This window comes from Sorex fumeus, unplaced genomic scaffold (genome assembly GCF_029834395.1).
Source record: "Sorex fumeus unplaced genomic scaffold, SorFum_2.1 ptg000051l, whole genome shotgun sequence".
In the NCBI taxonomy this organism is placed as follows: Eukaryota; Metazoa; Chordata; class Mammalia; order Eulipotyphla; family Soricidae; genus Sorex; species Sorex fumeus.
In genome coordinates this window covers 25,422,951-25,436,398 of record NW_026606108.1, presented here as the reverse complement: position 1 = coordinate 25,436,398, position 13,448 = coordinate 25,422,951, and positions in this window count along the sequence as shown.

The following is a 13,448-nucleotide window of genomic DNA, read 5'->3' as shown; positions in this document are numbered from 1 at the left end:
TGCTGGGATCGTCGGTGGTGGAAGGTAGGCACTGGTGGAGGGATGGGTACTCGAGCATTGTATGACTGAAACACAAGCATGCAAATATGTAAATCTATAACTGTACTTCATGGCGATTCACTAATAAAAAATTTTTAAAAAATAGAAGTCTCTTAAAACCCAACTCTTAAGACCCACCATTCAGTTCCATTTGTTTGATTCACTAATCATCAAACAGGCTTCTAATATTAATATATTATTTCTTGATGGAGGTACCTGGTGGACTGACCCAAGTATCCTAAGCTATTTAATAGTTTGATTCCCTGTGTAAATTATTAACTCATCACTGTGGCCTGCTGAGAATATTCAGATGGGACCTGCTGTATGTGAACTGCTCTCTAGCAGCCAGGGACAAATCCCTGCACCACTGGTCACTGAGTCTGGTATACAAGTTTCCCTCCAGATAGCTACAGCATTTGAAGAGTTAGAAAGCTGTCACATCATTTCTATTCAAAAAATGCTGGTCACTGATTAAGCTGACACATCTCAGAATCAAAGCAGATATCCACATCAGAATGAAAGTTGGTTGAAATCAAAGAGAAAAAGAATTCAAGTACCCCAGGGGTCCACACCAGCAATGCTATTTATCTCTATAACCCTCTGCTGTAGCACTGCACTATAGCACTGTCATCCCATGCTTCATTGATTTGCTTGAGTGGGCACCAGTAATGTCTCCATTGTGCGACTTGTTACTGTTTTTGGCATATAGAATACACCATGAGGAGCTTGCCAGGTTCTGCCAACCCTCTACTGTAGTATATTTTTTACCAACATAGGGTGACTTATTTTCTAACTCCAGTATTTTTTTTTATTTTGCTATGTTAACCACTTTTACCTCAATTAGATTTGGTTCTTTAAAGAAACCTTAAATTCATTGATTTTTCTACTGAGTAAAATTTTATGTGCCAATTCAAATTTTTTCTTTGCCAACCTAGGATTTTCTGAATATGTACAAACATTGTTAATCCTGGAACATTTCTATAGATAAATCATAGACCTCAACACAGTTGATCTCCACATCTAACTTTTCACTCCCCCAAAAACAATTGCTCATAACTGACTTTTGACCTTAATCCTGTTTGTTTACAGTTCTCTCAACTCAGAATGGTACCATACATGATTTGGAACAGTCTGTCTGTTGATGAATTTTTAACTTTTATAATAGGTTTGTTTATACTTTATAGTAGCGCATAATAAAACAGACTACTTTCTGCATATATCTTATGCTTTATGACATATCTAAACTTAATATTTCTTTTGGCATTTCTAGGCTATAGGATTCATTTTCAAGTTTTTTCCAAATGTAGCAAATCTCCAAAAGTTTCCTAATAGATGTATTCATAAAAGTCCACAGAGAAGTGGATCCATATAGTTCAAATCCATGTTTTTAAAGGGTTGGTCAACTTGCATGTTCTCTAAGCTCTGCATTCATCTCAGTGAAAGTGCCACTGGGATGCCCACAATTGCCCTTTAATAAAGAAGAGGTTTGGCACTGGGGAAATAGTGCAGGGGTGAGAGTGCATGTTATATATGCTTAATATCTTGACTTGAATCCCAGCATCATAGAGCGCACGCTGCACTACAGTTTTGAATCTGAGCTTTGAAAAGTTGACATAGAATTATCAGGAGTGGTCCGGGGACCCCATGGAAGATTTCTTTCCTCACCACTCCCTCCTCCCCAAGAAACAGTAGTTTATCTCAATGCTTAGAAAGCAGGAGTAAAGGCTAACAGAAAATGGAATGCCACAGAACCCCTCAAGGTCAGGCTCCAACACCACCCAGCTGACCCTGCCCTCTTTCTCCATGGAACATTGCTCCTCAAAGCTGCCTTGTGTAATTAAAACCACCAAGAGCTAAAGTCCACCTACCATCCCAACTCCAAAAACTCTACAGAAAACAGCCCTTGGGTATTTCAAGGCTTTTTTGCATATGCTTTATGTGAGTGACATTCTTATTTTTAAAATCCCCCCTTTCCCGTCCCCCTTCTTGTTGTGATGGTGATGATTGGGGTTACACTCTCCCTTGATTGCAATCCTTGCACACTTCTGGCTGTGCGCGAGTTTGAACACTGTTGAGGTGCCAGGAGTCTTCAACAGCAGAGTTGCCAACCATACTCAGTGCACGCAGCCAGCCTTAAGGATTGTGCTCATGGCCTCAAACTTGACTCAAGGCAGCCTCATCTGCCAACTAGCCCTCCCCATTATTAGTAGTTTGACACTGCTGAGAAATTGTTCATGGCAGTGATATATTTCAATAAACCTGAGCCTAAAGAACACATTTGCAGAACAAGAGGTCTCAAGTTGGACATAATAGCAAGCGGATACACCCTCAAAACTGTAAGCCCGGATAGAGACAGACATACAGAAACTCTTTGGTCTTAAAGCAAATAACGTGAGTTTTGTGTGTTTGTTCATCTGAATTGAAAAAAGAAGTGTTAAGCGGAAGTTTTGTTTCTTTCAAAAATCTCCTCTTAATATCATCAACCCACAATGCAGAGACTTGTCAGTGATATAGCTACTAGATATCCCAGGTTGCAATGACAGCCTCTGCTCCACATAGTATCAAGGCTACTCTCTCAGCCTCTTGGGTCAACCAATATCATTTTCTCAACCAAAGGACAGACAGGCTCTTTGAAGGATTATTCACTCTCATTTCACCAAGAAACTATCAGTGTGTTCATTTCATTAGGATACTGATTGATAATGTGACAAAAGTACATTCAAGTGTTTTCCTGTACTCAAATACTTATAGCTGTTTTATAACCCTTTGTCAAAGGGCCAGGTCTTCTCTTCAGGAATCCCAAGACTTGAAAAGGGGAATTTCAGACTGCAAAGTGAGCAGTAGATGGTAGACTCAAGCAATAAATAAATAAATAAAACGAACATGACAAGGTACAATATTCACAGGGCACATCAGTTTGAATTCTGAAGAAAAAAAAAACAGAATTTCTCCTACTTCCTTTTTAATTAGCTGAAGCAAGTACCTCCAGTAGCTAAAAACATACGAACTGAATTGCTGACAGGGTTCTGTGCCCAGGCTCTAAGTCATGGAACTTGGTGCGGATCTCATAATTAATGCCATTACAAAGCACCACATCAAATGCCATGACAGCCCCTTCACCAAAGAGCACACCAGGAGCTGGACAGTCATTAGATCCAGGGAGTAGCATCTCGGGAACTACAAAGCTTTGTTTCACGTGGGGAAGTCAGTTCCATCAGCGTACAAAGCACTTCATGTCTGGTCAGGCACATCTGTGTTTACAACCATCAGACACTCCCAGCTGTTCCCATCGCCTCTGTTTGATGGTCATTCTGGGACCTGCCTATTGTGGAGAAGCATGTTATTAGAGAAGTCAATTCCTTACTGGAGCTAGATCAAGGAGGCATGGAAATTCCCAGATGCTGGCATTGGTTCCTAAAGTGGAGACCAGAGAAAGTGCTGGTAATTTCAGGGGTTGAATTTATTCAGGACTCTTGAGGCTTTTAGGACTCTGTTATTGCTCTTGTTTAAAGGATGCTTTTTAAGTCATGCTTGTAGACAGGTTCTTGGAGAGTACCTCAAATAGGTCAGAAGCCATTCCTTTCCTGGAGGTGCCATAAGCAGGCGGGCATTGTGCTTCCCTCCAGAAAGGGAAAATGAGAAAGGGAAAAGCAAAGAGCAAACTCTGAATGGTGACTGAGAGCAGGGGTAGACTTCAGAGAGAAAGGGCAGCTTGTCTATATTGAGGGGTGGGAAGGTGCAGTGGTTTGGGCCTCTCAGATTCATCCTGGGTCCTTCTCTGTCTTCTCTGAGTTCAGAAAGCCTGTGGTAGAGGTAGAGGGTAGGGTCCTGAGTCCATTAATTTCTCTTCTCTCGGGGCTCAACCCCAGCAAGCCAGAGGCAGGAGGAGGCGAGAACGTTGTGTATCTTTCTGGTCAACCCGTCTCTATCTGGTCTCAGTGAAAGCCACAAAGGAAATCCTCCTGGACTCTGTTCTGGCTTGCTTTGAGAAAAGCAGGTAGGAGCTGCCCTATTATTGTCTCTGGGTGCTGTTCCATCTACAGTGTTTTCCTCATGGCCCGCCCATGCCTTTCTTCTTCTCTTCAATTCCCCTTGAACCACCCTTGTTAAAGTGTGCCAGCCTGTTAGGACACACTCACAAGTAACACCACTGACCCAGACAAGCTTTGCAGGTTCTCCAGTGGAGAAAGTCAACATGCCAGAAGTGATAAGCAGAGGCCTGAGTTATTTTGCATGGGGCCAGTGCTCCTAAACTCCCATATATCTTGAATTTCACAAGGGGATGGAGTGGTGTGACCTTCTCAATCCCTCTTCTCTTGTAAACTTCAAAGAAGAGAGGAACCTTAGAAGTCAACAGAATCTTATTTAACTTTGACTCTGAATCCAGAGTACCAACAGGTACCTCCATTCTTGCTCTCTCTTCTTGTCCTCAGGCATCAGACAAGAAAACCTCCATCTGCTAAATCCTTTGCTTTAAGATGTAGTGTGGCAGGAATCAGGGCAGCCTGGTTTGAACAGAGGTGATCATACCCACTTTCAATTAAGCTCTGAAATAGTCACACTTAAATGCTTCTCTCACTTAAAAATGTAGTTAACCGGGGTGATGCAGTGCAACTCTGGTGAGAAGAGCTTGTTCAAAGCAGCCTGGCCTAACTACAAAAGTATCACACTGTCAACTCTACCACTAACTTATCTTAACTATTTTCCCTTGGCCCATCATGCCTGGTAGCCAGTTTTTCAAGGGATAGAATTCTGTTTCAGTCATTAACAAACAATGTTTTAAGATTGGTGTGACAGGGGGACTGTTTTCACGGTGATGGTAGTTGCTCCCACAAAAAAAGCTGCATGTCTCAAGTATGTAGGACTTGAAACTGTCCAATGACCCAGCAAAGCCAAATGGATCTGAATCCTAGGGAAGCTTCCAGAGGTTCAAAGCAGAGCTTGTCTGTGGGCTCTGTGCTGCCTTTATTATCGGTTATGGGCCACCTTCCTGGAAATGCTAACGGTCTCCCCAGGTACAGCAATTTCTTTCTTGGCAACTTCATTGTCAGACAACCTGCCTTCTGGGGATGTTGTTATCACTGTAGTCAATTGATGTTTCTAACATTGTTCTTGGCAGGCTCTGTTTTCCAGGGCACTGCTTGGGAAGAAAACATGAGAAAACCTGGCACTTGTTTACGCACTTTTCCTCTTGCGTGCCCTATTTCACAGACCCATACACAATAGAGGTGGTAAAATTATATTTTTAGAAAACATGGTGCCACTGAACAAAGGAGAGGCAGAACATCAGTCAAGGCAAAAAATCTGTTGTTGCCAAACACTCCCCTGGAAGAGAGTTCAGGGTTGCTGGGTGTAACTGACCTTTTGGAATCATTTAGTTTAATTTTCTTTTCGCCACCAAATACAGTAGATTCTTTAGTCAGATATGCAAAGGAAACATGAATATTCTCTCCAGTCCTAAACCCATCTGAGCTTCCAATCCCATTACTATACCCCACCTGCCCTGGTTCCCTGGCTCCCATCTAATGTACAACAGGAAATATCCTGAATGTCTATTTCTATTTGAAGTGTAATCCATTCTGCTCAGTTAACTATCCTGTCACACAGTGGTCAGTCTTTTGAATGAGCCTGTCTTTCTCTGAGGGAGTTCCCATCTCTCGTTCTTTTCTTTGTGATGTTCTCTGGGCATATTAGTTAAAAGACCAGGCTTCTGAGACTCCAGGAGTACAGAGGAGTTGAGGTTCTTCTGTCCAAACCGTCTACCTCGGATCCACACGCTGCTTGCCCTGAAGGTGATCACAGCTCAGTTCTGTGGTAATTGTGTGATCTCACCTCCATCCACTCTTGCAGTCTGGGCCTTGTTGGGGTTCATATTCTTTCTGTAGTTCTCTGAGAATTTGAACTCTAATTTCCATATGGCTCTATCTTGGGTGTCCCGACAGATGATCCATGCCCGCAAACAACTTAGATGACACCAGCAGTCTCTCTGTTATCTTCTCCAGACTCTACTACAGACATTCTGTCTGCTCAGGAAAGCTACAGATGCCCCATCATTCAGCTCTACTGCCTTTATAGTTACTGGGTTCTCCACTGGATTCTCAGCACTTGATTGTAGATGAAGAAGGGGAGAGCCTTTGGAGGAGTGCACAGGCTTGGGAAGCAGAGCAGGAAGTGGTAACCATCACTCTGTCCTCACTCTACTAACCACATAATTGCAAGAGTAAGTGGGAAATACTCTCTCTGTGGGTATCCAGAAGCAGTAAGAAACAGGTGTGATGAACATATGACAATGTTGCTGCCACTCTCTGGTGATGAATTAACTGAGGACACTGAGGACAACTGATAGTATTATCATGAGGTTAGAACTGGGAAGAGAAAATTAAAATAAAAATTAAAATAATTTTTATTCTCTACTCAAGCTTTCAGTTTTCCTATCAGACTCTGAGTATCTTTCACTTAAAATTCCTTTAACTAAAAAAAAAAAGAAAAACTCCTTGAGAAAATGAGTGTTGACCGTGAGCTTGAGTGAAGATCTGGTATGCAGACAGGAGAAATAAAACTTTTTCTTAGTCATTAAAAAAAACTTCTCCATCACAATTGAATTTGTGTGGCTTTAATGGCCCTTCCCCAGCATGAATATAAATGTGAGAATGAAGAGCAGTATAAACCAGGGTCATTAGAAAAGATGGATGCCGTACAGTGAAAGGATTTTGAAGATAAATCCTGATCCATGGCTAGGCTCTGCAGCTGATGAGAAAAGCCTGTCACATTGTTCATGTTCTCCATTGTCACCTTGAAACTCATAATGATTTTTGAATGCAGGCCCCTGTATCTGCATTTCGTACAGCACCTCATAAGCCAGTCCTTCCCACAGTTGATCTTTTTGTAAAGGGGTTGGGACAGACCTAGATGCTAAATGCCTTTATTCTGTCTTTCTTTATTTATAGTGTTTGTGATTTAGGGATATGGTGTCAGGCTTATGCAAATTGTAATTTTCTCCACTGCTAGAACTCTCCTTCCTCCACTCAGCAATGAACCACTTCACTTTTCTCCTCTGGTCACCACAGCCCTGCATCCTGAACCCAAAGATTCTTATTCATTTAATTTTGTCTGTTTTCTTGTTTTGCTTCTCTGTGCCCCATGTATGAGTGAGATCATCCACTATTTGTCTGTTTCCTTCTGATTTACTTCCACTTTGTGTGACCTCTTCATATTCATCCATGTTATTTGCAAAAGACAAAATGTCCTCTTTCCTCCTGGCTGCATAGTACTCTATCATATTCTACTCCATCATGAGCTACTTACCTGTCTTTAGGCACTCTGTTTGTCTCTAGATGCTATAAATATCTGAACAAAGAGCATGGGTGTGCATATTAAGGATGCTAAGTTCCTTTAAGCTGCATGTCAAGAAGCCTTAGATTCTTGGTGAATTTCCAAGTACCAAGCCTAGGATTCAGCAGACATTCCTCAGAAATGGAAAGTTAGTAGCACTGTAGCACTGTCCTCCCATTGTTCATCTATTTGCCCAAGCAGGCATCAGTAACATCTCCATTGTGAGACTTGTTAATGTTTTTGGCATATTGAATACGCCACGGGGAGCTTTCCGGGGTCTGTTGTGCGGACAGGATACTCTTGGTAGCTTGCCAGCCTCTCCAAGAGAGAGGGAGGAATTGAACCCACGTTGGTCACATGCAAGGTAAATGCCCTACCTGTTGTGCTATCGCTCTATATAGCACAAGAGAGATAGTATAAGAGTCTTTCACCAGACTAACTTTGGTTCAATCCCTGGTGCCACATATGATCAGTACTGCCAGGAGTGACCCATGAGCACAGAGCCAGGAGTACACCCAACTCCCTGCTGAGTGTGACCCAGAAATCATAAATAAATAAATAAATAAATAAATAAATAAGGCATTTAATGTATAGTATTACTTAAATGTATTTTAAATAGATTTCTTGTTTTGAAAGATTTTTCTTAAATCATGAAGTGAATACGAATCTATATTAACTTTGTGGGTGTGAAGGAAAGACTGCCTGCAGCCTCTCCTCAGTTTGGGCCTTGAGCTGAAGCCAATGAAGTACACTGAAAGCCTTATACAAAGTAAGATTTTCTCCGGCCAAGTTTCTCTTGTCCAATGAATCCCATTCCACTTTCTCAAAACCTTTCTGCTTCCAAAAGCTCTGCTCAAGTAGGAAACAATTTTAAATCTTTCACCAGGGACTTGGGAGAGAAGATGAAGGGACAGAGTAATAGGAAGGAATTTAAAGGGGGCAAGGGAGATATTCCAAAGAGAAACTCAATTCAAAGAGTATTTCATTGGCAGGAAAAGGCCCTAGCCTCTGACTGCTTCTGGCTCACACACTCCTCCCACTGCCCTAGACTGTAGAGCCTTCTTGGTTTTGCCCTTCAGGCACCCCTGTTTGTGTTTTCCTAGATCACCTCTAAGATCCAAGGACACAGGGGCAGAGAAGGGAGAGAGCAGTGATGCGTGCTCCAGACCCTCCACACAGCACGTAGCAGGTGCTCACCAGCTTGCTCTGGTAGAAATAATCACAGAGCTCCATCTCCTGTATTTTCATCTTATAATTCTTCGGGGGATTATACACTTGCTTGTAACAAATGAGCCATGGTTCATTGGTTTCCATTTACAAAACCTCCCCAATATTTTTATGAATCAAGAATTTCTGTTCTGTCCACTCGCTCAGCTCATCAGTGTGAAGATGGTCAAGGCACTGCCTCAGGTTACACACAGCTCTTGGCTGGAAACAGAAGCTTCCAGTCTTCTTGGTGAGGGGTGTTTGTTACTCTTGGTCCCCTTGCATTTTGAACTGGTTTCTGACTCATGGCCTCCCATCTTAATAAGCTGCTTATCTAGGTATATTTTTTAATAGAAGTTTGAAGAGATTTGGTATTGTGTAGGATATCAAGGAAAATAATTCAATTTAAGGTGTCAAGCTACTTTGTCTTCATATTTTTTCCCGCTTAACCCTCTTAATTTCAGTTTCTGATAAATTTTCAAGTTCATTTAATTCTTCTTCTTCATCCCAGTGGGCCAGCAACATGAAAACTCAACAGTACTCCTCCACCAAGCAGCTAGTGAGAAGTAACAGTATACAGAAGAGAAAGAAAGAGGTCACAAAAAAAGAAAGAGACTTTACCTCTTTGTATTTTCCTCTTCAGTTTCTCTTACATGCATGCCTTGATTTCTTTCAGGCCTTGGACCTATTTTCCAGGCTTCTTTCAGCTTTATGTAATCCTAATGGTTCCTTCTTTACTTGAATTCCACTTTACACATTGTTAATGCCAAATAAATGTTTCTGCCATTCTTGTCACCATGGATTTCTTTCTGGGTCTGCCTGCATTATAAGTCCAATGGCAGACTCACATTTCTTTGAATGGTTTCACAATTTCGTGCACCTACCATAAAAACAAGCAAATTGACACCCTGCCAGGAGTAGCCAGAGGAGATCTTAGAAGAGAGTTCATAATGACACTGTTGCCATATTGCATGCCTGTAAATAATTCATTAAGTCAACCACCCTTTTGTTTTAAGCAAACACAAGCAGATGCCTTTTTAAATTGGATGCAGACAATAGTCTCCAGGAAAACATTATTGTAATATGACACTTAAAAAGAATAACATATTTGCTTTATTGATTTTTGCAGTAGTAATACACGGTGATTACTTCTGTTATCCATTTTATCTTACTCATGGGTTTTGTGCTTCCCTCTTATTATTTTATACTTATGTACTCGAATATGTGTGAAATTTCATTGTTAACAGCAAGCATGTGGAAAAAGTAATGAGATCAATTCATAATCAATCAAGTAAACCCAGGTGGTTTTCCTGGTCAATGCTATGTACATGTTAGTGCCACAAGCAGAATACTGCTGACTTATTAATTCAAAAGAATATGTCTATGAAACTCGATTATTGGAGAAATGGAACATTTCTTAAAAGTTATATATTATACTTAAAAGTTATCTATTATACTTAAAGGATGGATGAATTTTATTGTCCTTCAGATCAGTCTATATATATATATAAATGTATATATATAACATATATACATATATATGAGTCACATAATATTTGGTCTCCAAATGATTTTATTTTTATTTTCTGAAAGATTTGCCAGATCTGACAACTTACTTCTTGAATTCATATGTGTCCTTGTTAATTTTCCTTGTTGTTTTAGGAAATATTTTGTTTGATACACTGCTTGAAACGGCCATTTAAAAAAACCTGTGTCCAATAAACTGACTCATTGATTATTTTAGTAGTTCACAGTCTTTGGTATGCATTAGACTCACATGTGGAGGCCTTTATAAAATACATATGTACTGCTCCCAGGGGTCAAATTTAATTGGTCTGAGTGGGCCCTTAGCAAGAGATTCTATTAGAGATCCCCAGATATTTCTCACATGCAGTCATATTGAGAAATATTTCAATTGTCAGTTCACTGTTCTCATTTACATGGAGGATAGGGTAGTTATCATAAGTGGGAAATTTTAAGCACATCTGAACCTGTTTATTAGCATTTAGTATGGTATCATTATTTTTACCATAAAGAAGAAGTACAAAATTATAGAATGCTAGAGTGGGAAGAATTTTTGATATTTGGCTTCTTCATGACCCCAGACAGGTTGTAAGCCTAGACTGCAACACTAGTGAGTCAAGTCTGAATTGAAGTTCACCATACTGCAGAATACTGGCCCATTGATTATTCTTTATGTCTAGAATTTGTATTAGGGTTGCAATAAATATAATACGTATAAACATCATTAGATCAAATCTAGAGGGATACAGAGAATAGGAAGCATTCTAGGGTTCTGGGGAAATAAGATCTCAAATCCCTAGAAGATCTCTTAGCATGGCAAAAATACAAACAAACAACTAAAGCTGTAAGGGACTAAGATCAGCTGTCAACATGGGTGCTGAGTGCTGAACAATGTGACATCAGAATCCAAGGCAGAGTCTGAACTCAAAGTAAGTAAGAGCTTCAGGGAAAAGCCTGAAAACACATACAAAATTACAATAAAAGAGTTGAGATTGCTTACTTAGCAATCTATAGATATTCATTATCCTTTCAGTCACTACTGTTGTGCTTATGATTATCAATGTACAAAATGACTGCACCCCAACACCACCAAAGTGGCTGCTAACCTCTCCATCACTGTTCTGTCACTTCTAGTCAAAGGGAGCTTTTAGAATTAGCAAATAATAGGCTTGCTATTGTAAACTCAGGCAGTGTTCAGCCTGTAGATGGGCAGACAAGGTGGCGTGCCTGGTTATAGTTAGGCAGAGATGGGGTGAGGAGAGCTGTTGTTGAGAGTCAACGAAGCTCAATGGGAACTTCAATAGCTAATACAGTCCTTGGGGGAGACCCTTGTAAAGGGAAACCCTAACCAGATGTTCTGATTATCACCATTAGTGAATAGATTGGAAGATTAGTGCAGGGTTATTGGTTCCTCTAGTCTCTGATGGTGATTAAAATGAGTGCCATATGGCTCTCCTGACCTAGATAGCTAAGGAAACATTGCCCAATGTCTCCTGTCTGTTAGCATCCATAAAACACCATAGAAATAAAATTTTGGATAGACCTTCCATCATTGTTATTTCAAATGGTGGTACAACATTCACTTCAGTGAGATGCTTACTCAATTTTAGCATGGTCTAGATCCCATGCATTGTGTATATACTTCACTTTCTTTATATTAGCATAATAAAACAACTTTATTCCCTTTGTATATATACCTTACAGTATTTGTTTTTGTTTCCTGAAAAACACAAAAATCTAAGACTATATGAGTAAAATGCATTGAAATGGAAAAATAAGGCAATGCTGTGAGTGAATTGAGAGACAAGAGATAAAAATAAATTATACTTTTTTAAATGGAGGGAGTAGATATATATTCTATCTCTAATATTCTGTTCTTAAAAATCCATTTTATAATTTGAGTCATCCTGTAATATATTTGCAGGATTTTAATTTGCTTGTGTTATAAATGAAAAGAATTTTTTTCTTCTTTTCATTTTCTTATTTATGTTGTAAATGTAAAAAGAAAATTTTATATCACATTGTAATTTATTTTAACATAAAACTATGATTTGGGGGGGAATATTTCTGCTCATACCCAAGATCTTTCCAGCAATTTAAAATCAAACGTGATTAGTCATTTCCAATTACTTTAAAGAATTGATTCAATAATATAATTGTCATTCTTGTGTAGTCTAATTAGAAGTCAAAGATTCAGCTACTCAGGTAGTCATTTCAAATGGCCCATCTATACTAGGAAAATCAGTTTCAATGTATTTGATTATTTAGAGAAACATTTAAGAGTTCCAGAATTTATCTTAGCCCTGGGCATTAATAATAATCTAATCTTGATAGAGTTTGAAATTGTGTCACTTGTGTAAGATCTATCATATACTGAATTTTTTTTCTTTAAGAGCAAGGGAGAGTAAGTACCATTGAAATCTTTTTTCAGAGGGATTTACAGAATTAATAACCCCAGGCTATTTTAAGTCAAAGTCAATCTTTATGGAAGAAATACGGAGATTATACAGCAATTCTTTCTTTTTTCACTTAGAATTGCAAGCTGATATTTCACATATAAGTTATTTGAAGGAAACTGTGTTCACACTTCAAGAATATGCCGATGGTCATTACTTCTCTTTTAAAATTCTTTCCATCTGTACTCAAATGTTTGAAAAAAATCACTCAACTGAATTTTTAAATCCAAATAAAACCTAAAATGAAACTTTCTTATGTGGTAGTTGGAAATACACAGACCTTCACTCCAACCAATAGGTGTTTAGTTTGGGATTGAGGGATGTAGGGTGTGGGGTCAGAGAGACTTAGAAGTCCTGCAAATTGGAAGGCAGGATCAAAGACCTGAATAGGAATGTTCACAGCTATGTCATCCATAATAGTCAAAATTAGAAATTACCCTCAGTGTCCAAAATGGAAGAATGAGTAAACAAATTGTATTTATTACGGAATACCTTTCTGCACTAAAACTGAGCAAATGATTGACACTCCCAACACTAGACTAAAGCTGTACCAAGAATGCATGCCCCGTGACTCCATTTACATGGCATTCTATATACGAAATGAATCTACGGTAAAAACAAAAATAAGAACAATGCCTGTTTCTAGAGATCTAAGCACCTCTATCGATGGGGAAAGGGTACTAGGGAACTTTCTGGAATAATGGAAATGTGTGATACATTGCTAAAATTTTTGGTAACACAGATACAAGCATTATTCAAAACTCAGAACGCACATTTCCAGTGGCTTCATTTCACTGCATGTCATTGTACACTTGAAGAATAAAGATAAACTTGGAATTCTAATTAATCGGGCTGGAGCGATAGCACAGCGGGTAGGGCGTCTGCCTTGCA